Below are 25,817 nucleotides of genomic sequence, written 5' to 3'. Positions count from 1 at the left end.
AGGATAGGACCTGGACCCCAATATGCATCTCAGCCAGCTCCAAGGACTGGACTTCAGGGAAAAATGAAGACCATCTCTCTTTACAGAAATGAAGCTATAATCACAGTGGTTGAGGCAAGTTGTGGTACTTACATTAATCAGGAACAAATAAAGAAATCACTAGAGAAGAGCACATATCCGTCTTCCAGGCATTAGCCTGTAAAAGAACAAATGGCCTCCTTTCACTCCAGCCTCAGTCTCTTACACCTCAGCTCACCTGAAGCCACACGCTGGCACCACCCAAGAGAAGGTCAGAATATGTTCTCCTAACACCCACAACATCAGATAGCTGGTAAATATTAATACCTCATCCATGCACACACTTCTCTCTATAAACCGCAATGGGAAATAGTAAGCCTAATAATCTTTCAGTTTCTTACTACTTACTATGTGCTAGATACAGTGCTAAGTACCCACTTAGAGATATTACTGATTTATTCTTCTTATTATTTTGTTACTAGGGTTATTGCTAGAGCTAAGTGCCTGCATGGCGAATCCACCACGCCAGTGACGATTTCTCTGCTTCCTCCTTTCTTTTTTGATAGAGACAAAGGGAGAGTGAAAGGCAAAGAAGAGATCAAGAGGAAGGAAGAGAGACACCTGTAGCCCTGCTCCACCTCTCATAAAGCTTCCCCCTGCAGGTAGAGACCAGGGGCTTGAGCATGGAATTACTAGTGCACTCTGCCAGGTGTACCACTGTCTGGCCCCATATTCACTCTTCCTAGTTACTCTCACGTGGGTCATAACACACCCACTATACAGATGAGAAAACCAAGCAACCAACACTAGTGTTTGAATCCATATTGTTTTATTCTAAAGCCTGCCATGATTACCACCATGCTGCCCTAGGAGACTAGTTCTGATTACCCGAGTCTCTGGTACTGAAGAGACTAACAGTGTCCAGGTCAAGAAACCTTGATTTAGGAGACTCCCTGTCTTGAATTAGGAACTAGTAGCTCTAGTTGAATGGACCCATTTCCAATCAGGCCTCACAGCAGGTGTGAGCAGATCCATAGTGAGGGCCTTTCCCATACTTTCAGTCTCATGGCTGGAGCCCCATGCAGTATGCCCAAGGCCCAAGGATGCAGCTTGAGTGTTGTTTCATTTTGAACAGAGCACTGCTCAGCTCTGTTTTATGGCCATGTGAGGAATGTCAGTCTCAGGCATAACCGCCTTTTTGCACAACCATTATGCTATAGCATCCGATGTAACCTGAGTTCCTTTTGGCTTTTTTAATCTTTTATTTATTTATTTTTTAATTTTTTATTTATAAAATGGGAACAATGACAAGGCCATAGGATAAGAGGGATACAATTCCATACAATTCCCACCACCAGAACTCCATATCCCATCCCATCCCCTGATAGCTTTCCTATTCTTTAACCCTCTGGGAGTATGGACCCAGGGTCATTATGAAGTGCAGAAGGTGGAAGGTCTGGCTTCTGTAATTGCTTCCCTGCTGAACATGGGCATTGACAGGTCAGTCCATACTCCCAGCCTGTATCTCTTTCCTTAATGGGGCAGGGCCCTGGGGAAGTGGGGCTCCAGGACACATGGTGAGGTCATCTGCCCAGGGAAGTCCAGTTGCTGTAATGGTATCAGTCTGAGTTCTTAAAGTGGTTTTCATTTTTAAAAGTTATTTCTTTTGTATATACATAAATGCACTTTTTAAAAAAGATTTACTCATTTATTATAAGGGTGGAAGGAGAGAGAGAGAAACAGCCAGAGAACTGCTCAGCCCCTAGCATGAGGTGGTGAAGGGGTTGAACTTGCGGCCTCTGAGGCAACAGGCATGCAAGCTGGTGCTCCAATAGGCTGAGCTATTTCCCTTACCTTCATCTGAGGAGTTAGGAGTTCCTCATTTATCTTCCCAAAGGCTTTATTTTGATTTACCCCCCATTTTATTTATGTATTTCTCCACCAGAATACTACTCAGCTTTGGTTCATGGTGGTGCTGAGGATTGAACCTGGGGTCTGAGTGCCTGAGGCATGAATACCTTTTTTTATACATAACCATAATGCCATCTCCCCAATCCCAAGGCTTTATTTTGAAAGAAGTGTGTGAGTGTATATGGGAAGGGGCTGTATACATATGTGGCAGTATCTACTCCTCTTCAAAGGAGAGGACCTTCTGCAATAAAAAATGGTAGCCACAGGAGCGTTCCTGAGCCCCACTGGGCTTTCCTTAGCAAAACAGCTTGACATAAAGGAAATATTCCTTTAACTAGTAGGGATGAATGCTCTATGCAGAGGACATGGGTCATACTCAATATCTCGTGAGTGCCAGGATGGAGCATTCTGGTAGAGCACTGACCAGATGACCAGACCAGGGAGGATGACTAATGGCTCAGAAGTGTCTGGGTCCAATCCCTGGGTTGAGGACAAACACACAAAGCTCCCCTGTTCCCTGGCCTGGCCCTCTAATGAGCTCCTCCTGTTCCCCACTGCTCAGACATCCCCTGTTTACATTCTACTCACCAGCCAGCCTTAATCCCTGGGCTCCGGATCTGCACTTAATCCTGTTTCTGTATATCCTCTAGATCAATACATGTTAATAATAGTCATCACTGAGCTAAGAACTGTGTTTGAGGAATTCTGGGCCCTTCAAGTTTGGTGCCAACAGGAGAAAATATGGAAACGGAAACCCAAACATTTACAAACATTCCAGAATGTTTAGTTCAGGCTGTCCCATGTAAATAAGTAAGAGACCAGGAAATAGTAGTTTTGTGTGTGTGTGTGTGTGTGTGTGTGTGTGTGTGACTTGCTTATCTGACCACAAATAAAGACTAATTTGGGGAAGAAAAAAAAATGAAGTCACCAGTTAGTTCCATCTTCTGTGTCACATCGCAGGATAGTTTTCATGTAGTTTGCTTCAACACTATTGTATTTCCTCCAAGCTTTGAAACTGAGCCCTTCTCTTTGACAGATATTAGCAAACCATGCTTTCCTGTCTCCCTAATCAACTTTCACTTGGAAAACTCCCCCAAACAAAGGAGATGCTCAAAAAGTAATGCTATTTTATTTAAAGCAAAGGGAGACTTCTCCCTCCCTTTTTTTTTTTCTTTTTCTTTTTCTTTTTTTCTTCTTTTTTCTGATGCCTACCCTTTGGCCCGCCCCAAGGGAATAATCAGCCAAGAATCACAGATGGGATCATTTCTAGTTGACTTTCAAGTTCCCCAGCCTTTCCAGGTTGTGTTGGCTCCATGGAAGCCTACAGACTCTTCAGGCTGGGCCTCCCAGCAGCCTCATCTTGTCTGTTCTCAGAGTGACTCCAGTCAGGATGGAACCAGCACTCATCTGTCAGCAGTGATTGACGGAAAGGCTTCTTTGAGATGCCAGGAGCAAACACGAGAGGATGGTAGAGTTCAGGAGGGAGGTGTATTCTAGTAGTAGTAGTCGTAACAGTAGTATTTGTAGTAGTGTTATTAGGAGGCGGGAGGTTATTAGTTTATATTAAAGTTGTTGGCACATGGTTAAAATTTTTCAGGTCACCAAGACAGGTGTCTGCAAAACACTCTCATCCACCCCACCCTCCAAATTAGGTCCATCATTGTGTATGTACCAGGACCTGAATGCCTCCCCTCCATCCACCCTTCTCCCTGCCCCCCTCCCCTGGAGTCCTTTACTTTGAGCCAATATACCAAATCAATCCAAGCTCTTCTTTATCTTTCCCTTTTCTGTTCTTGTTTCTTAAGTTCTGCCCATGAGTAACATCATCAAAATGGGAAGTGTATTCTCTAAGCCACCCTTCAGCCCTCACTCAGAGGAGCCAAGAATGGCAGTTCTGCTGAAAGTACAAGCTAAACGAAAGGAAAATCTACCCAAAATGGAAGGCAACTTGGCACCATAGTGAAAACCCTTGTTAGTGATAGTTCTTTTCATTTTCTCATTTTTCATAATTGAAAACATCCCATGGAGAACTGTTTTCTGAAATCCCTCCAATGTCAGTTTTCAAAACAAAACTAAGTATCAAAGAAATAAAGGGTCAACAACAAAATAAGCCTCAGAAGCATTAGCTATGCCACTAGCTATAGTAATTGGTATTTCTTTGAATGGAACTTTGTAAAACTGAATAATTTACCACAGACTAAATCCAGTCATCAAGAGTACCAACTTCTCACTGTGTTCTAGCAGGAAAAAAGGCAAGTTGGACCTCAGGAAACCTGTGTTCTTCTTGCTTAGTCACTGACTTAGATTTTTTTTTTTCCAGGTCAGTCTTAATTTGTAGCCAAATAAGCAAGTCCCAATAAAACTCGTATCTTCTGGCCTCAAAAAAAGTATTCCTCCCCGCCCCCATAGTAGTTTCTTTATTGTTTTTCAATGAAAGAGAAAGACAGACGGAGAAAGAGAGAGAGAGAGAGAGAAGAGAATAGTACACTCACTGTATAGTACTGGTTTGTATTGGTGCTGCAGAGTGAACCTGAGACCTCAGAGCCTCAGGTGTGAAAGTCTTTTGCATAACCACTATAATGTCTTTCCAGACTGAAAGTCTTTGCTTGCCAACTCCCAGTTTTATCTATAAAATGGTGATATCTGGTTTCCATTCTTTACAAATTTGTTCTGAAAATCAAACAAGGTCCTGAAGGTGACAGCACTATGGGATTCCTAATACCTGACTGGTCATCACCACCAACCATTGATGTTTGACCATTAGACACAGGAAGTCCCTCCTTGGTCAGTGTTACCCACAAGTCATCACTGACAACTTCCCAGCTCGAGGGTTCAGAATTTCTTACCCCTATACATTAGTTCTATTGTTGACTTTACTACAATGTCCACTTCTTGTTTGCTCTTTCTATATTTCCAAAATCCACTCCCCCTTAAGGTTTTATTCAAATGTTAGTGAGCTCCTCCACAAGCCTTCCCTGATTCTGCTTTCCTGAGTCAAAAACCTGCCATGCCTACCTCAGAACTCTTGTAGTATTTCACCTCTTAGAGCTGCTAGCTGCCTTTGTTTTTATTCTGTCAGTCCCATATATCATCTGGCCTCTTCCGCCATTTTGTTCAAGTCTAAGGCTGTTTATATCCATACAGAGGCAGGCACAGGATCTTCACTATTGAAGAAGCAGGATTTGTTGCAGTCACATTCTATACCTACATTTTATTGAAAAACAGCTGTGGGTAGCACTCCCTTTTCACAACACCATATTCACTAAAAAACACATACACCTCAGATCTGTGTTGTTACCATGGAGTCACATAAAGTGAGGACAGTTCCAACATACACATGTTGTAGCTGTTATCATATGAAGAAAGGACAGACTACTGCCTGAGTAATTGGCATAGAATGTAAATGTAATCCATCTATCCATGTGAAAAATAATCCAGCAGAGTGTGTGCAGTGAGGGTAGTCAGCCACATTTAGTAAACACAGAACTCATACCGCATCTCATAAAACAGAGGCCTGGCAGAAAACAGTAGTGTGTGTCCAGTTTTAAGGTGGGAGAAGCTTTTGTGACTGAGCAAGCATGCTGTCCTCATGACAGATCCATGGCTTATGGAAAAATCTGTATGAAAATCTTCTGGGGATAAGAGGCAACTTGAAGTATGCAGTTTAGATGCTGAAACAAACTCCATTTTATAGGATTTTAGCAGCTTCTTGGACAATGAAGCAGAATATTTATAACCTGTCTAGTGCCAGGAATGCCTTAAAGTCTCTGAAAATTAAACACCAGCTTCCCTGGTTTCCTACTGCTTCCCAGAGTGAGCGCCATGACTGGCACAGAGAGACTCAGAACAATGCATTTCTTTTTTGTGGTTGCTGGGGCTTCACTGCTCTAGGACAACTTTTTCAGATAGAAAGAGAGATGGAGTGAGGTGGTGGCATGCCATGTAGAGCACACATTGCCATGCCCAAGCCCCCAGTCCCTCTTTGGGGGGAGAGCTTCACAAATGGTGAAGCAGCGCTGCAGATATCTCTCTTTCTCTCTCTCCATATCCCCCTACCCCCTCAATTTCGCTCTGTTTCTATCAAAAAAAAAAAAAAAAAGAAGAAGAAGAAAAGGAAGGAAGGAAGGAAGGAAGGAAGGAAGGAAGAAAGGAAGGAAGAAAAAAAAACTTAAATGGTCAGCAAGAGTTGTGGATTTGTTGTGCAGGCACCAAACACCAAAAGGTAACCCTAGTGGCAATTTTAAAATAAAATAAAATGAAACAAAACAAAACAGAGACAGGGGTCCCTGCCTGACAGTAGTACACCCAGTAGAGTACATATGTCTTTTTTTTTAATATTTATTTATTTTCCCTTTTGTTGCCCTTGTTTTTTTTATTGTTGTTGTAATTTTTGTTGTTATTGATATCATCTTTGTTAGATAAGACAGAGAGAAACAGAGAGAGGAGAAGAAGACAGAGAGGGGGAGAGAGAGACATCTGCAGACCTGCTTCACCACTTGTGAAGTGACTCCCCTGCAGGTGGGGAACCAGGGGCTTGAACCAGGATCCTTATGCCAGTCCTTGCGCTTTGCATCACATGCACTTAACCCACTGCGCTACCACCCGACTCCCAAGTACAAGTACATATGTCATAGCGCATAAGGGGCTGGGTTCCAATGCCTGGTGCTGCCTGGACAGAGGCACTTTCATGAGTGGTGGAGCAGGGCTGCAGGTTTCTTTCTTTCTCTCTCTCTTTCCCTCTTGACTTTTCTCTGTCTTTATCAGAAGAAGAAAGAGAAAAAACTGGCCACTGGAAGCAGTGGAATTATTGCAAAGACACTGAACTCTAGTGACAACCCCGGTGACAGTAGGAACAACAATAACAAATAAGACCGAGAGATGGGGGAAAGATGCCATATCACTGAAGGAAGCTTCCTCAAGTGCTTCGGGGGCCAAACTGGAACCTGAGTAGCACACATGACGAAGTAGGCACATGACCCAGGCAAACTATCTTGCAGGCCCCAGAATAAAATTCATTTTAAGCCACCAGAGAAACATAAGACTGCCCAGTAAATTCATTCTGAAATCCAAATATGTCCAATTATGTATTTTGTGAGCGGGGGGGGGGGGGGGAACGTAGAAAAAAATGATAGAAGAAGCCACAAAATACAAGTCTAAGCAGGTCTAAGAGGCCCACCCTGAGGCCCCACCCTGAGGCCTATGCCCACCAGTGATGCTGATGTGGGAGTGGAGGATGCTGAGGATGTCAAGGACATGCTTCCATCCCACTGGAAGCCAGCCTGGAGCGGTGGGGGATTGGTTGGCTTCAGAGAATGGGTTTTGCAGGCTGCACTTTCTGGCACCGGTATCAAGGGTCAAGGGGAGGGCCAGTTCATGCTCTAAGTTCACCAAAGACAAGTCAGATTCAGGCTTTGAAACCTGCAAAGCAGCTCAGTTTCCTAGCTGGGGTCCTAGCTGGGCCTGACCTTTCTGAGCTCTGAGTCTTATTCTTTCTTTCTTTCTTTCTTTCTTTCTTTCTTTCTTTCTTTCTTTCTTTCTTCCTTCCTTCCTTCCTTCCTTCCTTCCTTTTATTATTATTTAATAATGATCAACAAGGCCATAGGATAAGAGGGGTACAATCCCACACAATTCCCACCACCACAGTTCCATATCCCATCCCCTCCACTGAAAGCTTCCCTATTCTCTTTTTTAAAATATTTCTTTATTTATTCCTTTTTGCTGCCCTTGTTGTTGTATTATTGTTGTTTTTATTGTTGTTGTTATTGATGTCATCGTTGTTAGATAGGACAGAGAGAAATGGAGAGAGGAGAGAAAGACAGACACCTGCAGACCTGCTTCACTGCTTGTGAGGTGACTCCCCTGCAGGTTGGAGAGCCAGGGGCTTGAACCAGGATATCGGTCCCAGATCAGCTAGAGATATTTATATACTTTTCCCATATTTGGGAACTATTCTCTTCCCTGATCCAAATTTCTAGTTTCTAACTCTGACACCATCTCCCCAGACAAAACCTTTAGCCCACCTGCATGTTAGCTGTGTGGCTCAGGCAAAAAATAGTAAAGTCATGAGCCCCTTGGAATATACCTAAAATAGACCTACTAGCTTTTTCCAAAATGTAGACCCCAAATATCATCTGCTCTATTCTTACTTTTAGGCTTCTGATTATTTAAGAATTTGTTCGGCTTTTTGCCTTAATGCTTTTACAGACACCAAGTTGCAGATACTACCATGATGTCAACCTGACTTCCCTGGGCAGATGACCTCACCAACATGTCCTGGAACCCCACCTCTCCAGAGCTCTGCCCCACTATGAAAAGAGAGAAATAGGCTGGGGGTATGGATTGACCTGCCATTCTTTCTTTTTTTAAATGCAGTATTGTGCAATACCACTAAACAGCCTTCTTAGCCCAAATTTTGTCTTTCTTTCTCTATTTCTTTCTTTCTCTTAGTTTATTTCCTCATCTCTCTCTCTCTCTCTTAGAGAGTAAGCAGAACAACAACACAATGTCATATTCCTCCATCATGGATCCCTCCCCCCCATTTGTCCTTTATCCTGTGGAGCTCAGGCTCAAAACCAAGGCCTCAACAAAGGAAGGCATGTGTTATCTCCCACCCACTCTGAACCTCATTCTTGTATCCCAGGTAGAAGATCCACAGCAAGGAGTCCAGAGCTCTAAAAAGTATTACTGAAGACACCACACACACACACACACACACACACACACACACACACACATGCTGAAAGCCCTGAGCAAATGGCACTCCTCATTTCCATTAAGCCACCTATGAAATGGGGGTTCCATTCCATTGTCATGTGTAGCACTGCCTTGTAGAATGAGAATATATAAGAAAATATTTATGTGAAGAATCCAGACAAGTATATGGCATCTTTACATCTTGGTCCATGGGAACTTGGAGACCAATATAATTTCCTAGTTTCTGATGGAGTGAAGCAGTCAGATAACCATGGAAGAAATAGAAGATCCTATTATAGACTGAATTGTCACACACACACACACACACACACACACACACACACACACACACACACACACACGTAAGTTGAAGCCCTAACCTCCAGTACATGTAAGTGTGACCATATCTGGAAATAGGATCTTTGCCAATGTAGTCGAGAATCTCCTCTTATAAACATGCCAGCCACTGGATCAGAGCCTCCGTTCTCCGTTGTCAGTCAAGTGTATGACTCCATCTTAATTTAGAATGGACCGTAATCCAACATGACAGGCATCTTCATAAGAGGAAAATGCCAAGTGAAGACAGACAGAGATAGGAGTGAGGTAGTGGCAGGTCAAGGATTGCCAGCTACCAAGAGACACCAGAAGGAGGCCAGGACAATTTTTACACAGAGGCTCAGAGAAAGCTTGGCTCTGTTTCTAACACCTTGACTTCAGACATCTTGCCTCCAGAACTGAGGAGACTATATCAGGCAGCCACAGGAAATACATACTGACCACTCTGTTCCATTCATACTTACTCCCGGCTTCACCCTGTGGGATCTCCAGGACTAACCTTTACTTGTACTAAGGCTTATCCAGCTGCTTTATTTCTAAAGAATCAGTAAGAATCGGCCCAGGAGATGGCCTAACGGCTAGACAAATGGATTTGCAAGCATTAAATCCCGAGCCTGATACCCAGCATTGTATTTACCGGAGTAATGCTCTCTTTATCTGTGTGTGTTTTTCTACTTCATAAGTAAATTTTAAAAAATGAATAAATAAAACGGGTGTTGTCTGCCTTATTTATGCTTATTTTGTAAGTAAATAAAACAACAGAGGCTCAATCTACCCTGCCTGATGCTGCACCAAGAGATGACCACCTTGAGTCCCACAGTGAGTGCTGGACCGGGGAGATGGCATAGTGGATAAAGAGTTGCGCCTTCAGGTATGAGGTCTTAAAAATCTTTAAAAAAAGAGAAGCATCTGTGATACATGAGACCACTTGGACAGCTGTGTGAAGCTCACAGTGGACCTGTCTGCCCCTCTCCTTCCAGGAGACAGGAAGTGTGTCCATAGAGCTTTCTTCCAGCTCAGTTCATCAACACAGACTCAACCCACATTTCCTGATGCTGCACCAAAGGGTGACAACTCTGAGTTGAGCAGCAAGCCCTGGACCAGGAGCCAAGCACCCTGGGATGCATTCCTGCTCCCACCCCACCCCTACCTTCTCCTTCTCTAAAATGGCCCCACCATCTCCACCATCCAAGGCCTTCACATCTGTTTCCATGAATACAGAGGAGCCTCCAAAACCTTGATGTACTTTGCTCATGAAAAAAGGGCAACATCGTTATCACCTTCATCCTCCACCAGCTGTCAACATCTGGAGGTGGGGTAGGATGAATCCTCCAAGAGCACCAGGGACACTGGATCAAAGTGTCCAAAAGAGTCAGCTGAAGGGCCCAACCCTCTGGTGGGGCTGCCCAGGGGAGAGGAGCTCTCCTGGTGGGTCATAAAATGAGTCTACACAGGGAGGAAGCAGGATGTATAAAGCCCAGGAGCCTGATCTGTTTCTGAGATCAAACAGAGCAGCATTGTACCGGGGTGTGGAGCTGATGTCAGCGTCTAGAATGCTGGTCGGAATCGCCCTGGTTACGCAGCTGGACCGGAATAAGGCAAGTCTGTATCTGAACTCATTAATTTTTACAACCAACTGAACTGTTCTGCCTTTTTTTTTTGGGGGGGGGGGTGGTTGGGAGAGGCAATGCAGGGGAAGACAAGGAAAGGCAGGGGAAGGGGGGCCTGGTATGTATGGAGCAAGGGGTTTCCCAGCAGCAGACACTGTCTCATTATTCCCCAGCAAACCCCAGCTTCAAACCTCCAGCCCCCTGGCTGGTTCAGCAGGTCCTGCCAGGGAGAAAGAGAAAGGGACCAATGAAACTAAGGATAATTAAAGTGGCACAAGCTGCTCTGAGGAGTTCAAGTTATGTCAATGTTTCCATTCTATGCCTCACGTTTTGGGGGGGTTATAACGGAGCTATAAAAATTCAGGCCAGCTGAGAATTGGACAGGCCAGGTCGCAGCAAAGGAGGGACTGTTTTCTTAATTCAATTCAGCTGCTCATAACGTGGGGGCCAGAGAGCACGTTGTACATTTGGAGAACTCAAAGGAGTTGGTTTCAAGTACTGAGCATTATTTTTGCTTCTTGGTCCCTTCTCTCCACCCCACCCCCAGACCCACCCCAGTATTGTCCTCAGGAAGCCACCCTACATAAGTGCACCCAGCATGCTTCCTGAGTTTCCAATCTAGGGCCACTCTCCAAGTGTCAGCTAATTCAGCTCTGCTCCACTCCTGAAAAGTATATATATGGTTAACGTCCATCCATCTGCAAGTGTGCAGAGCCTTTGAACCAAAACTCCTCACAAAAGACTCTCAAGCCTCTGCTATGAGATATTTGAAGCAAGTGCAATTTCAGACAAATTCCAAGAGTAGGGGAATTCTTTCACGCCCTAACAGGATTTGACTTGGTTGATCAGTCTTATCCCCTTCTCACAGGTGAGTGTGTTGGTCTGTCAGGCACAAAGCAAAGACAGCTTTCCCCATAGTTTATGCCACAGTTTCTCATGCAATGCAAGCCCCCAAATCCTGATGGATGCTTAGCAGTCCAGTACAGAGACCACCCCCACCATGAAGCTTCCTTTGATTCTCTTGTCAGAAGCCTCTTTCTCTCATTTCCAGTGCCCTGCTTGCTCTTCTTATAAACACTATCATGTGATTGTTGTGTTGCCTTTCATTTACTTGAACACATTTTAGTGGAGATCTTTCTCTTAACCTCTGCCTACTCCAAAGTACCAAACATAGATGCTTTTGCTCAATAAATGAAGATGATGCAGGGATAGAGAGCATAATGGTTATGCAAAGACACTCTTCTGCCCAAAGCTCCCAAGCCCCAGGTTCAATCTACATACCACCACTATAAGCCAGAACTGAGTAGTGCTCTGGTAAAGTACATATATATATATATGGGGTAAAGTACATATATATGGGGTAAAGTACATATATGGGGTAAAGTACATATATATGGGGTAAAGTACATATATGGGGTAAATTACATATATATATATATGGGGTAAAGTACATATATATGGGGTAAAGTACATATATATGGGGTAAAGTACATATATATGGGGTAAAGTATATATATATGGGGTAAAGTATATATATATATGGGGCACACCTGGCTGAATACATACCAGTGTGCAAGGACCTTGGTTTGAGCCCCCCAGTCCCCACCTCCAGGGGGAAAGTTTTGTGAGTAGTGCTGCAAGTGTCTCTCTCTTTCTCTCTCTCTCTCTCTCTCTCTCTCTCTCTTTCCCCCATCATCCCTTTCCCTCTGGAAAAATTTCTGGACATCTTTATCCAATAAAGAAAATACAAAAACTAACTTTAAAAAATAAATAATAAATGAGGATGGACATAATGACTGGAAGAGTTGCTAGTGACAATCAGATGCCGACTGACTGATAGCAAAGCTCACAGCAGATACAGAGAGATCTATCACTCTTCTTCTTTGACAGATGAGGAAGCAGCACATCAAAGTGATTCCATACCTTGACCCCACCATGTGACGGAAACATTGACTGATAGTCACACTAAGAAAATGGTAAGATGTGGAGTCAAGATTCCCCAGCCAGAACATGATAACACAAAAGCAACAGCATAGACTCACAAGTGCACATACTGTGTCAACATCTACTAGGGAGAAAAGCAGGTAAAGCCCATGTGAATATGCACATCTAAGTACATCAGCTTATATAGACACCAATTTTATGGACATGCCCCAGTTTTGCTCTCCGCTGTGCCACACTTCCCAGTCTTAATGCTGTGCAATGTTTTTTATAAACTATTGGTCAGTAGCTATATAAATGGGTAGTAGTGACACATGGAACTTGCGATAGTTACCAAGTGAATGAATACTTACGGTCATTTAAGTGAGAGGAACAATAATACCTCTTCATGTAGTAAAGAAAATGTTGTTAGTGATGGTGACCAATTTAGTTCCCATCATAAATCCCTGGATACGATCTAAAATCTAGTGGTACAGAGGACCATGGGTTGGTTCACTCTCCTAACAAGAAAGTGGGAGAATGTGTACTAGTGCAGTTTGAGGACTGGTCTCTTCAGTAAATTTGCAGCAAGTTTGACAGCTTGAGGTAGCAGAACTGGGAGGGACGCAGAATGATGAATGGGTGGGTGGTCTAAGGGATATATCAAAGTCAAAGACTGGAATTGGTTCGTAGAGAACTCTAAGTCTGGTTGTTCTAAAAGATTTCTAATATTGCTCCATAATTTTTACTTGATTAGAGCTTCAAGTCTTCAAAAATGTAGTGGCTTAAATGAAACCCGTGTCTGTAAAGTAGAACACAAAGCTTATTTAAACTACTATTTTCTACAAAATGAACAAAAATAGAACAAATGCAATGCTTCCATTAAAAATAAAAGAAGAAATAAATAGATAAAAGAAGAGAGAAAAAAGGAAGAGAAAGAGAAAGAAAGAAAGAAAGAAAGAAAGAAAGAAAGAAAGAAAGAAAGACAGACAGGGGACAGGTGGTAGCACACATGCTTGAGTGCACATGTTACAATACACAAGGACCCAGGTTCAATCCTCCATTCCCCACCAACAGAGGGAAAGCTTCACAAGTGGTGAAGCAGTGCTGCAGACATCTCTCTGTCTCCCTTCCTCTCTCTATCTCTCTTCCTCTCAATTTCTGACTATCTCTATCAAATAAATGAAGATAATTTTTTAATTCTTAAAAAAAAGAAAGAATACAGTCCAAAGATTCATATACAATATATGTGAGTATAATTGGAGTTTTTACTTGAAAATTAATAATGAATGACAGGGGCCAGGTAGTGATGCTCCTGGTAGAACAGACATGTTATAATGCACAAAAACTGAGGTTAGGTTTACACTTCTGATCCACATCTACAAGGGGGAAGTTTCACAAGCAGTGAAGCAGTATTGCAAAGGTCTCTCTTTCTCTTTCTCGCTCCCTCCCCCCACTTTATCTCCTCCCTCCCCTCTTTATTTCTCACTATCTCTATCCAATAAATACACAAAATAATGATGAATAACAATAAGAAGTCAGCAGAAATAAAATCCAGGGCAGATAGGTACTTACCAATTCCTTTTTCATTAACAGAAGGGAAAAGTAAAAACAAAAAGTCATACATTTATCACTAAGTATTGGGCTGTTGGAAAAGTCATGGCACATTTTTGTCTAGAAAACTATATCGTGACTTTTCCAACCCAATACATAGGATATAGCTACACCAAAATAAATATTATATATATGGAGAGAGAGAGAGAGAGAGCGAGGAAATAATCCGAATGGCTGAGCTACAGGTTTATAGATTAGTGGGAAATGCCAAGGGCTTATAATCAGGAAGCCTACATTGAATCTAAAGTCTATCACAATACACAATGCCTATCTTCATTTCTTCTGATCTTCAGCATATTCATTGATAAAATGGGTCAGTATATCCTATGCTGTCAACATCTGAGAACTCTTAGGTTATATCAGTTAGAAATTGGTTGTAAGTAACAAAATAAAATAGATTATGGAGATTTCATAAATAAAACATTTTTCTCACATAAGGAAAAGTCCAGCACATATAGCCCACTAATGCCTATGGAAATTCTGTTTTCTTTTCCATTCTTTCCCTTCCCTTCCCCTCCCCTCCCCTCCCTTCCCCTTTCCTCCCCTTCTCTTCTCTTCCCTTCCCTTTCCTTCCCCTCCCTTCTCTCTCCTCCTCTCCCCTTCCCTTCCCTTCTCCTCCCCTTCCCTCCCTTCCTTCCCTTCCCCTCCTCTTCCCCTCCTCTTCCCTCCCTTCCTTTCCCCTTCCCTCCCTCCCCTTCCTTTCCCCTTCCTTCCACTCCTCTTCCCCTCCCTTCCCTTCCCTCCCTTCCCCTCCCTTCCCTTTCCTTCCTTTCCCTTCCTTCCCCTTCCTTCCCTTCCTTCTCTCCCCTCCCTTCCCTTCACCCTCCTCTCCTCTCCTTTTCTTTTCTTCAGTTTCTTTTTTGCCACCTGCACTAGTATCCAGTGCTTGCATAACACCACTGTTCAGGAAGACCCTTTCTTTCATCCTTCCTTCATCTCATTCTTTCTTTTTTTTATTTTTGGATAGAGTGTAATAAACAGAGAGAGAGGAGAGACAGAGAGGGAGACAGAGAGAGAGACAGAGAGAGAGAGAGAGAGAGAGGCAGCAGCTACTAGCACTGCTCCACCTCTCATGAAGCGCTCCCCTCTGTAGGTAGGCCTTTCTGTGTTTCCGCAGTGACACTTGCTATGTGGGTTCTCTCCTTCTCAGCCATATCATGGCCACTGTGGCTTCAGTTGTCTATGTACATGCAGGGAGAAGTGCCGGGCCAAGGCCCTGTCCTTGGGGTCTCAGCCCATTCACCCTCACATCTATTTATTTTTTTAAATTTTTAAAAATTTGGGAGTCGGGCAGTAGCACAGTGGGTTAAGCGCAGGTGGTTCAAAGCACAAGGACTGGCATAAGGATTCCGGTTCGAGCTCCCAGCTCCCCACCTGCAGGGGAGTCACTTCACAAGCGGTGAAGCAGGTCTGCAGGTGTCTATCTTTCTCTCCCCCCTCTGTCTTCCCCTTCTCTCTCCATTTCTCTCTGTCCTATCCAACAACAATATCAATAACAACAACAATAAGAACTACAACAACAATGAAAAACAAGGGCAAAAAAGGGGAAAATAAATACTAAAAAATTAAAAATTTATTCATAAAATAAAAAATACTGACAAAACCATAGGATAAGGGGAGTACAATTCCATACAGTTCCTCATATCTTTTTAAATGCCATGTGGGGGCCAGGTGGTGATGCACCTGGTTGGGTGTACCTGTTATAATACCCAGGGACCTGGGTTTGAGTTCCTGGTCCCCACCTGCAGGGGGAAACGTTGCAAGTGGTGAAGCAGGGCTACAGGTGTCTCTCTGTCTCTCTCTGTCTCCCCCTTATTGCTTGATTTCTGGCTGTCTCCATCCAATAAATAAATAAACATATAAAGATAATAGGGGGAAAAAAGCCTGGCTTCAAGTCAATCAATGACCAGTGGAACCAAGATTTATTTTTGCCTCCAGGGTTCTTGCTGGGGCTTTGTGCCTGCACTATGAATCTACTGCTCCTGGAGGCCATTTTTTTCCCATTTTGTTGCCCTTGTTATTGTTGCCATTGATGTTGTGGTTGGACAGGACAGAGAGAAATCGAGAGAGGAGGGGAGACAGAAAGAGGGAGAGAAAGATAAGACACCTGCAGACCTGCTTCATCACTTATGAAGTGACCCCCCCCCCTTAGGTGGGGATCCTGGGGCTCGAACTGGGATCCTTATACTGGTCCTTGCGCATGTGCGCTTAACCCACTGTGCTTACTGCCCAACCCCCTGGAACTAAGATTTCCATGACTGGTGTAGAGCCTTTGTCATTCCTCTCTGCCACTATGGTAGAGACCTGACTGAAAACAAGAACCTCTCTGTGTAGCTAGAACCACAGGGGACTCTCAGCAGGGGAGAGGCAATGGGCCTCCTGTAAGCAATGGGCTTGGCCTGAGCCAAGCAAAACAAAGGGAGAGTTTCTCAAAGCCTGGCCAGCAGCATCACAACCCATCCGCAGCATCTGGGAACTGGTCAGAAATGTAGATTCCCAGGCCCCACCTCAGATCATCTGAGTCTGAAGCTCTCCAGGGAATTCCAATGCTCACTCAGGTGTGAGAAACACCAGGGTACAGTTGCAAACAAAACTTACCAGCTAAACATGAGATTCAGTGACGTCATTGAAAAGTAATCTTCATCAAAGCCCTCTTATGGGAGGGGGAAGGAAGGTAAGAGAAGCAGCTAAGCTTTGTTGAGTCCCTAGGAAAAGTAGGCAAATTCCTCTTTGCCCTCACTTGTCTCTCTAACTTAATCTGCATAAACCCCATTTTCAGAGAAGGACACTGAGTGTCCAAAAGGTCAAGTGGTTGCAGAGAAAAAGGACTCTGCTACACTGCTGGTGGGAATGCAAACTGGTGCAGCCCCTTCAGAAGACTATATGGAGAGTCTTTAAACAAAGAAAAATGAGGGTCCTGGAGCCAAGCGGTGGTGCATCTGGTTAAGCACACACACTACAGTGCACAAGGACCTGGGTTCAAACCTCTTATCTCCACCCGTAGGTAAAAAACTTCACGGGTGGTGAAGTAGAGTTGAAGGTGTCTCTCTGTCTTTCTCCCTTTCTATCTCTCCTTTCCTTCTCTGTTTCTCTCTGTCTCTATCCAATAATAAATAAAATAAGTAAAACTTTAAAGATTAAAAAAATGAGATTACCTTATAACCCAGTGAATACCACTGGTGGGATTTCGCCAAATGACATGTAAACACTAATCTGAAGGGATCTCTATGTTCATAGCTGCATTATTTACAATCATCAAGATAAATTACTTAAATTAAAATCAGGGAAAATGAGAGAAAGTGTGAAAATGGTTAATAGAATCTGACATTTTCTAGGCTATAATTCTACAAGGTCAAAGAAATCTTATGAACATAAAAATCAAAGGAGGTGGCAATAGTGTATTTAATTAGTCTACCACTCCATTTTGTCTTTTTCAGCCTCTTTTGACATTCATTGCAAATAAATATCCAACCAATGAGGACTGATTAAATATCTTTCAGACCATGGCTCCAATCTACTAAGGAGAAAAGCACCAGAAGGATGTGCGTGTGCGCATGTGCGTGTGTGTATTTTAATCTTTTTATTTATTTATTATTGGATAGAACCACAAAGAAACTGAGAGGGAAGGGGGAGATAGGGAGGGAAAGAGACAGAGAGACATGGGCAGCCCTGCTTTACCATTCATGAAGCTTTCTCCCAGCAGGTGGGAACCAGAGACTTGAACCCAAGTCCCTATGTACTCTAATTTGTGCACTACCACCTGGTCCCTTGTGTGTATATTTCTTTTAATGCTTTCAAGTATTTGATCCCATTTCTCTCAAGGTATTGCTCTGCTTGTGTGAAGAACATAACATGACCAGAGTCCCAAGATTCATTGGTAACCAATTCAAGGCTCAAGCCTGGGTTTTCTGACTCCAAATCCTAGTCACTTAGAACTCTACCCCTCCATCCACAAAGACTACAGTTGTTGCTTTTTTCATTTTGTACTATATAACATACTCTCTCACAGTATGATAAATCTTACAAGATGTCTTTTATAGACTGCTGAGTATGTATTTGATATCTTAAGTGTACTTTAACAAAAGATGTTGCTAGATGGGTTGAAGAGTAGGTAGAAACATGATCAGTCAAATGCAGTAAAATGCCATAGGTGGAAACCAGATTCTGGTTTCATTGCTGGTATGAAGAAAGAAGAAATATCCTGGACTGAGTATATGTGTTAGTTGGAGGATCACAAAGGTGACTCAGTGGGAGAGGATATGCACTGCATGCTGAGACCTAAGTTCATCCCCAGTATTGCAGAAAGTGATGGTGTGACACTCTAGTCTCTCTCTCTCTCTGTCTCTCTCTCCTCCTCTCTAATGCACACATATATACACATACACACAACAAAAATAAATAAAATGATTATAAATGATTTCTCTCTTAAGACAGAGACAGAACAGTAGAGAGAGAGAGAGAGAGATTACAGCACAACACCAAAGCTTTCTTCAATGTGGTGGGGCGTTGAGCATACATGGCAAGCACACTATCCAATTGAGCTATTTTGTTAGCCCTAGAAAAGGTTTCTTATAACTATAAACCCTGAAATATTTCAAAGCAATGTGTCCTGGTCAAAAGTTGGGGATAATGCTAGAAATGAGAAGGTGTCGTATCTTCCGAGTTGTTGGGATTTCTTTGTTTGCTTTAGCTTTTAACTTCTTAAGGCTAGATCATGTTTCTGCAAGCAGAAATAAGAAAGAAGGAAAGAGTAATGAGGCTATAGAAAAACTGATGGATGCCCAAGAGTACTTCCTGAAGGTACAGCAATGAGAAGATGGCTTCGCAGGCTGCAGGTGGTGCAGAGAAGAACCAGGCTGGAAATCTGGGTAGAAGTGAGCTCATCACAAGACTGAACTAAAGTCATATGATTTGAGTTTCTTAGGGAGAGGATACAAAATAAACAAAGTCTTTAGGGCTACATGATGGGGCCATGAAAAGCAAACAGAGAAGTCTGAGCATGCCCTGGCAGGCAATGTAAAACCAGCAAAAGTTTCCCATCAAGGATGTCATTCTAACTATTAGGAAGTTCCAATTTCCAGATGTAATTTCACCTTCTCATGTGTCTGCCTGCTGGTGCTTCTTCTGCCTTATGGGGTAGCACAGGATGGGTTTGCTCCCTCTTCTATGTGAGAGTAAAGTGAAAAGCAGAAACAACAGCCTCCTTTAGTTCACAGGACTAGCAGGAAAAGTCTTTAGAGAAGGCACATGGCCTCCAAGAAAACCACTGTAATCATCAACCCAGAAAGTTGGAACCTTCTACAAAACCAACGCCATAAATTTGATACTTACATAAAATCTAGAGGTTGAAGTTCTAGTTACACCAGGGAAGGAAAGTAGGAAAAGCTGCCAGAAAGAGAAGCCCACTGGCTACCTAGATTCCTCACATCCCTACTTCAGAGAAACTTTCTCAATGTACAGAGAAGTGACATTGCCAAGGGACAACATGCCTCACTCAGTGTTCCCATGAGCTTCCAATCCCATGTGACTGTGCCCATTTTGAGCCAGAGAAGCTATAGCCCCCGAGACACTCATCCAATGCCACAACCACAAGTAAGCGTCGAGCTAAGAGACAAGCCCATCTGACCCTACAACTAAACCACAGCAAACAAAGCAAGTTGGGCAAAGAGAGAGAAGAGCCGTGTGGTGTCTAGAGAAGCCACCCACACCCGAGTCTCATTTAACCAGTTCTTTGGGAAGCTAAAATCCCCTGGTGGTGAAGGATTTGGGGTGATGCCACTGAGACCTTCTCTATGATTTCTACAAAAGAAATAGCATCTAAGGCCAGGCTGTGGAGCACTTGGTTGAGTGAAAATGTTACCATGTGCAAGGACCAAGGTTCAAGTCCCTAGTCCCTGCCTTCAAGAGGGAAGCTTCACAAGTGGTGAAGCAGTGTGGCAGATGTCTCTCTTTCTCTCTCCTTCTCTATCTCCTTCTTCCCTCTTGATTTATCTCTGTCTCTAACCAATAGAGAGATAGCAAAATAAAATTAAAATAGCCATGTGTGAGTTTCCTACAGGGGAGCTGCTCAACCTTATTATAGTTAAGTTATGGGAGTCGGGCGGTAGTGCAGCGGGTTAAGCACACATGGCGCAAAGTTCAAGGACTGGTATAAAGATCCTGGTTCGAGCCCCCGGCTCTCCACCTGCAGGGGAGTTGCTTCAACAGGCGGTGAAGCAAGTCTGCAGGTGTCTATCTTTCTCTCCCCCTCTCTGTCTTCCTCTCCCCTCTCCATTTTTCTCTGTCCTATTCAACAACAATGGCATCAACAATAACTACAACAATAAAACAACAAGGGCAACAAAAAGGGAATAAATTAAATAAATAAATATTTTTTAAATATAAATATAGTTAGTTAAGTTGTTGGTTGTTGGTTAGTTAGATTAGGTTAGCTTAGGTTAGGTTACTTAAGGAGGGGGCCTTGCCCATGCAAAATTTAATTATTCTTGGGTCAACATCTTTATTTACATTAAGATAGAGAGGAGAGAAAGGTAAGGACAGAGAACTTTCCCACATGCTGTGACACTCACAGGTGGCTAAAGAACTGGAACCTGGCCCCCACACATGGCAAGACATGAGCCCTACCAGGTGAGCTATGTCTCCAGCTGTAATCTTCTAGTCCTGACTCGCTGGACTAAAATCTCAGGGTGAGGCCAAGGAAACTGCAGCCCTAATAAGTCTCCACAGTAGACCTCACACAAACCAAATACAGGACTAAAATCATCCTCCTCCTCTTTTTGCTTCTTCTCCTCCTACTCCTTCTCCTTTTTTTTTTTTTTTCTTTTTTTTTTTCTTTACTAGAGCTTCCCTGCTCTGGGCTGACTTTTTCAGAGAAAGAGAAAAACAGAAGCTAGAGACAAAGGGGGAGGGGGAAAGACATCACTGCACTGAAGCCTGCCCACGGTGGTGAGGGTTGGACTGGAACCAGAGCAGACATGCTCCCAGGTGAGCTACCTCGCTGACCAAAGTTTCAATTCTTTACCAGATTGCACACACAAAGTGAATCCAAATCTGTTTCTGAGCCAGGGGTCAGCCCAAACAGAACTCACCCTGCCTTCAGTCGCCAGGCTTCAGTTCCCCAATGCCCACCCATGGCTCAGCCCAGACTGAGTCTTCCTGAGGCATGCCCCTCTGCCATTTCCACCTCCACAACTGTCAGAAAAATCACCTCCTCTTCCAGACAAGGCTGTGGGTGCCTGGATGGCATGAGGAAGGTGGCGCTGATGTGTGGCTCAATAGAGAAAGGTGTGTTGGGGCCAGGGAGATAGCTCAGCTATGAGGGGGCTTGCTTTGTCATACATAAGGAGTAGGTTTGAACCTAGTCTCCACAGAACTGACTTGTCTTTCTGTTTTTCCCTTTCTATCTTAAAATATGTGTGTGTGTGTGTCTATGTGTGTGTCACAGAGATGCCAGAAGAAAGGAGAAGGAAGAGGAGGAAGAGAGTGTATTCGACGATTTTTCAGTTCATTAGCTGAAATACTAGTTCTAGATTTGCTAAGTAGTAAAATATTGTTAGCGAGCCAACCTATGGGGGCTCATTTAATTTCATATTATAGCTTTCTAATTAACTGATGCATTTTTCTTCCTCATCCTATTGCTCAATCTTCCTTTTCTCCCTCCTGGAAACAAAGAAAGATAATGACCAAGAGAAAGGCGAAGCCAGAGAGACAGAGAATCACACAGGTGTCAGGTAGCAAAGGGGAGAAGCAACATAATGAGGGGATTCACAGCCAGATATGACAGACCAACCAAACTTCCGGAAGAACAGGATTCCCTATGCTAAGAGCTGACCTTGTGGTGACCTGGGAAATAATTCAACTGGCTGAGCACAGGTTAGATAGCTGACAACGCATGTGCAGGCTTAGTGTTCCAGCCTCTCTTTCCATCTCATCCATATATATATATTTTTAAATTTTATTATATTTATTTATTAGATAGAGATAACCAGAAATTGAGAGAAATAGGGATATAGAGAAGGAGAGACACATTCGTAAAGCTTTCCTCCTGCTGGTGGGGACTGGGGGCTTGAACCCTGGTCCTTGCGCTTTGTAACACATGGGCTAAACGAGGTGTACCACCACCCGGCCCTCTATCTCATTCTTATGTGATGCAATTTCACATGACTGAAATAATAATAGCTTTAAAAATACATGACATGACCACTCAGGTTTCTTCTGGGCTTAAATTGAACCTCAGACCTAGCCAGGCCCACATGGAGAGGCCAGTTGCTATGGTCTGATCCAGCAGTCCGAGTTAGGATGATCTAATCCCACCGCATCCCCCTACCACACACACACACACACACACACACACACACACACACACACACATACACCGCCACCCCCCACTAGGGCCTTGCCAATTCTATTTCACCTAGAAAAACAGACTGAGAGATGAAAAGACAACAATAAAGCTTCCTCCAATGTAGTGAGGAGCAAAGTTCCAAACTGAGTCACACACAACACAAAGCAAGCCCACTGTCCAGGTGAGCTATTTTGCCAGCCTGGAATGATCCAGTCTTGCTGTTTAACAGTCCAGCCCAGAGGCTGACATCAACACTTGGGAACTCATTTGGAAAGGCACAGACCCACACGTCACCTCACCCCCAAGCCAACTGAGTTAGAATCTGGAATTAACAAGAACTTCAAATGATACTTATGTACTTCAAAATGTGAGAAATGAACTGGGAACACAACATGATCATTAGGTTTAAAAAAAAAAAAAAAACTTATGCCTGAAGATCTGTAGTCCCAGGTTTAATCCCAGGCAGTGCTCTGGTAGCTAGCTAGTTAGCTATCTCTTATAAACAAACTCAAGAAGCATACATCTAGATTCTCCCAGAATAAATCTGAGTTCCCCAGACTTCCTTCAGACAGATTTCCTTCCTAGAAGCCTACTGACAACATTGGTCTTTGATTTCATTTGGGTGAGTTTTCATGGGGAAAAAAAAAACTCAAGAAAAAAATTTAAAAATCTAGGAAAGAGTTTCTGAACTTAAGAGCTCCAAAGCCCATATTTCATTCTACTCACATAACCACAGCTCTCTCCTGCATCACACCCAGGGGCTGCAGGTCCACCTCTGCCAAGCCACAGCTAAAGGAAAAGGCGTAAGAAAAACACAGAAGAGCCAGGGCTCCAATACAAAGACCAATCTTCTAACCTCATGAAATCACAGCGTGTGGAATCCATGGGGCTTACAAGTCATTTGTCAGCTCTTCATCCAAGAAACTGAGGCCCACCCAGAGCAAGTAATTTTTTTTTTTATTTCCCAAACATTCCATGGCCAGAGCATCCCACCTGGAATTAGGCTCAGGCCCCTGCTTTCCAGTTCTCCTTCCATCACACCAACACCTCCTTAGAAGTGTGTACAGGAATTCCCTCCAGGCGGGTGTGCAAAAGTTATTTCACAAATTTGCACAGCATGAAACTGTATTCTTTTGAAGCATCTAAGGACACCCAGCTCTAACTACTACTGTGAGGAGGCCTGGCTTTGGCTTCTGCCAGTTGCAAACCTGCCACCATATCCCCTGGAAAATGAGAACTGAATTGGGTCTTTCCCAAAATCTGTACTCCCAGGTTTTATGTGAAATTAGGAAATGGAACCAACTCTTTCCTTTTTACGCTGTTTTTTTTTCCCCCTTTGTATCACTGGTGACTACTGTTCTTTGTCTATGAATTTCATTTTTTATTTTTCACATTCCATATTTACAGTGAAATCATTCAATATTTCTCTTTCTCTGTCTGACATTTCACTTTTTTTTTCCCAGTTGGCTCCAGGACTTCATTACTCTGAGCTGACATTTTCATACAAAGAATGGAAGAGAGAGAGAGAGAAATTTACTAAAATTTACTACAGTGTTGAAGCTCTCCCCTGCCCCTCCACCCCAACCAAGGTTGGCATTGCTGGGATCGAACCCTGACATATTCACTTACACTCTCAACAGCCTCCTTTGTTCATTTTGGCACAAGCACAGTAACGCTTTGGGAAGACTGGTACATCCCCACTGCTAACTAATGAGTTTAATCTCCCAGTTGTCCTTGTACCTTTTGCACGTCTACACGGCTCCCCTGGAGAATCAAAGCAAACAGCACCAATGTCTCTGAGAGCCAAGCATGCCAGCCAGCAATAGAATGACCTAGCAGACCTCAAGTGACTCTGGTCCAAAATGACTTAGCAACAGCAGTGAAAACCCCATGGGGGGTGACCTGCCATGAGGAGGGCATTTAATAAAATCCAGCTGGGTAAACCTCAATTCTCCAGGCCCCTTCTTCTGCTGTTCCCAAGCCCCAACCACCACCTCAATCCACCCCAGCGCCATGTCTCATTGCTCCTCTGGTGTGATCCCACCGATCTCTGTTGCTGAAAGTTTCAGACATCAGCCTCCCACCCCAAGTCTGCCCATGATGGCTTCCTGGAGGGTTCCTGAAACCAACCCCTGCCTCTATTTTTCTTTCTTTTTCTTTTTTTCTTTTTGGTCCTGATCAGCCTCCCGTTTCTCTAAAATGAAGGGGGAGAAGGGGGGGGGCAAGAAGCTACTGGCCCTTCCCCACAGCAATATGAGTAACTGCTCTGTTTCCATGGCTGGCTTTCCCCCGATCCTGTGACCCCCGCAGACACCCCCTATGAGCCAGTGTCCTGGAATGTCTCTTTATTAGGTGTCTGCAGAAGTGGAGCTGTCCTCATGCCAGCGCCCCCACACTGAGGACTTTATTAGTTTTTTAATTTTCTGTCTGGGTGCTCCTGCGGCATCAAACTTTCCACAGCTGTTAGGAACTATTAAGTAAGTAGCCTCATTGAGCCCTTTTCCCACCCCCAGCCCTCTCTTAATGACACAAGAACTTTCTGGCCATGCCACATGGAGCTTTTAAAACAGATACTTTGTCTCTCTGGTGAGAATTATGGGGGGGTCCCGTGGGGAGAGGGTATTCTGTCATAAAAAGGCATCTAGTCTTGTCTCTGCCCTGGTTTAGGCCAGGGCTGTTCAGGCACGGTGGGGGGACAAACTTGGGGGAAGAAAGACATGCAGAAATGACCCCCCTCCCCGCCACACATACACCTCTTTCAGTCATTCTGCCCAGTAAGCATGGGACCAGGGAAGCTGTGACTGCTTTTAGAACTGACTTGGACTCCAGCCCAGAGCTTGATGCCCAGTTCAAAGCGTTTTCTCCCAAGTGACATTCTGAGACCTGCAGCCAAGAGTATAAAGGAATGATTTGCACACGTTCCTCCTGTAGGTGCACAGCCGTGGCTCCATAACAACAGGCCATGCTATTGTTCCAGTCTCCTCTGAGGTGGAAACCCTCATCCCCAAAACGCTGCTCCCTGCCAGTTCCCCTGAGGGAACTCTTATCTAGAAATACCCAGGACTCCCTGTGAGGAGCAACTGCAGACAGGGCACACACATACACACACACACACACACACACACACGCACGCACGCACGCACGCACGCACACACACACACACACACACACACACACACACAGCAGGACGTATGATTAAACCAAGCAACCCAAACCGACCCTTTCCCACAACACCCATGAGTCTAGAAGCTTCTGACCACTCTGCTTGCCAGTGGAGAAGAGAGTATGGGGCTTGAGTGCCCAGAGAATTCTCAGCAACCCTCTGGCTCCAGCCTGCCCAGCAATTTGCTTTCCAGTGGCTGCCTTTAAGC

At 43.9% G+C, this 25,817-nt stretch overlaps 1 long non-coding RNA gene across 1 annotated transcript; it reads left to right on the top strand.

The window, feature by feature from the left end:
- Positions 1-12,456: 12,456 nt before the first annotated feature.
- LOC132540247 (uncharacterized) lies at positions 12,457-24,395 on the top strand. Its single transcript, XR_009551452.1, has 2 exons — positions 12,457-12,544; positions 23,910-24,395. It is a non-coding gene; the product is annotated as an uncharacterized LOC132540247 (long non-coding RNA).
- The last annotated feature ends 1,422 nt before the right edge of the window (positions 24,396-25,817 follow it).

Source organism: Erinaceus europaeus, chromosome 9 (genome assembly GCF_950295315.1).
Source record: "Erinaceus europaeus chromosome 9, mEriEur2.1, whole genome shotgun sequence".
Taxonomy (NCBI): Eukaryota; Metazoa; Chordata; class Mammalia; order Eulipotyphla; family Erinaceidae; genus Erinaceus; species Erinaceus europaeus.
Note: the sequence above shows the minus strand (reverse complement) of the source record. Positions and strands in the feature narration are given on the sequence as shown.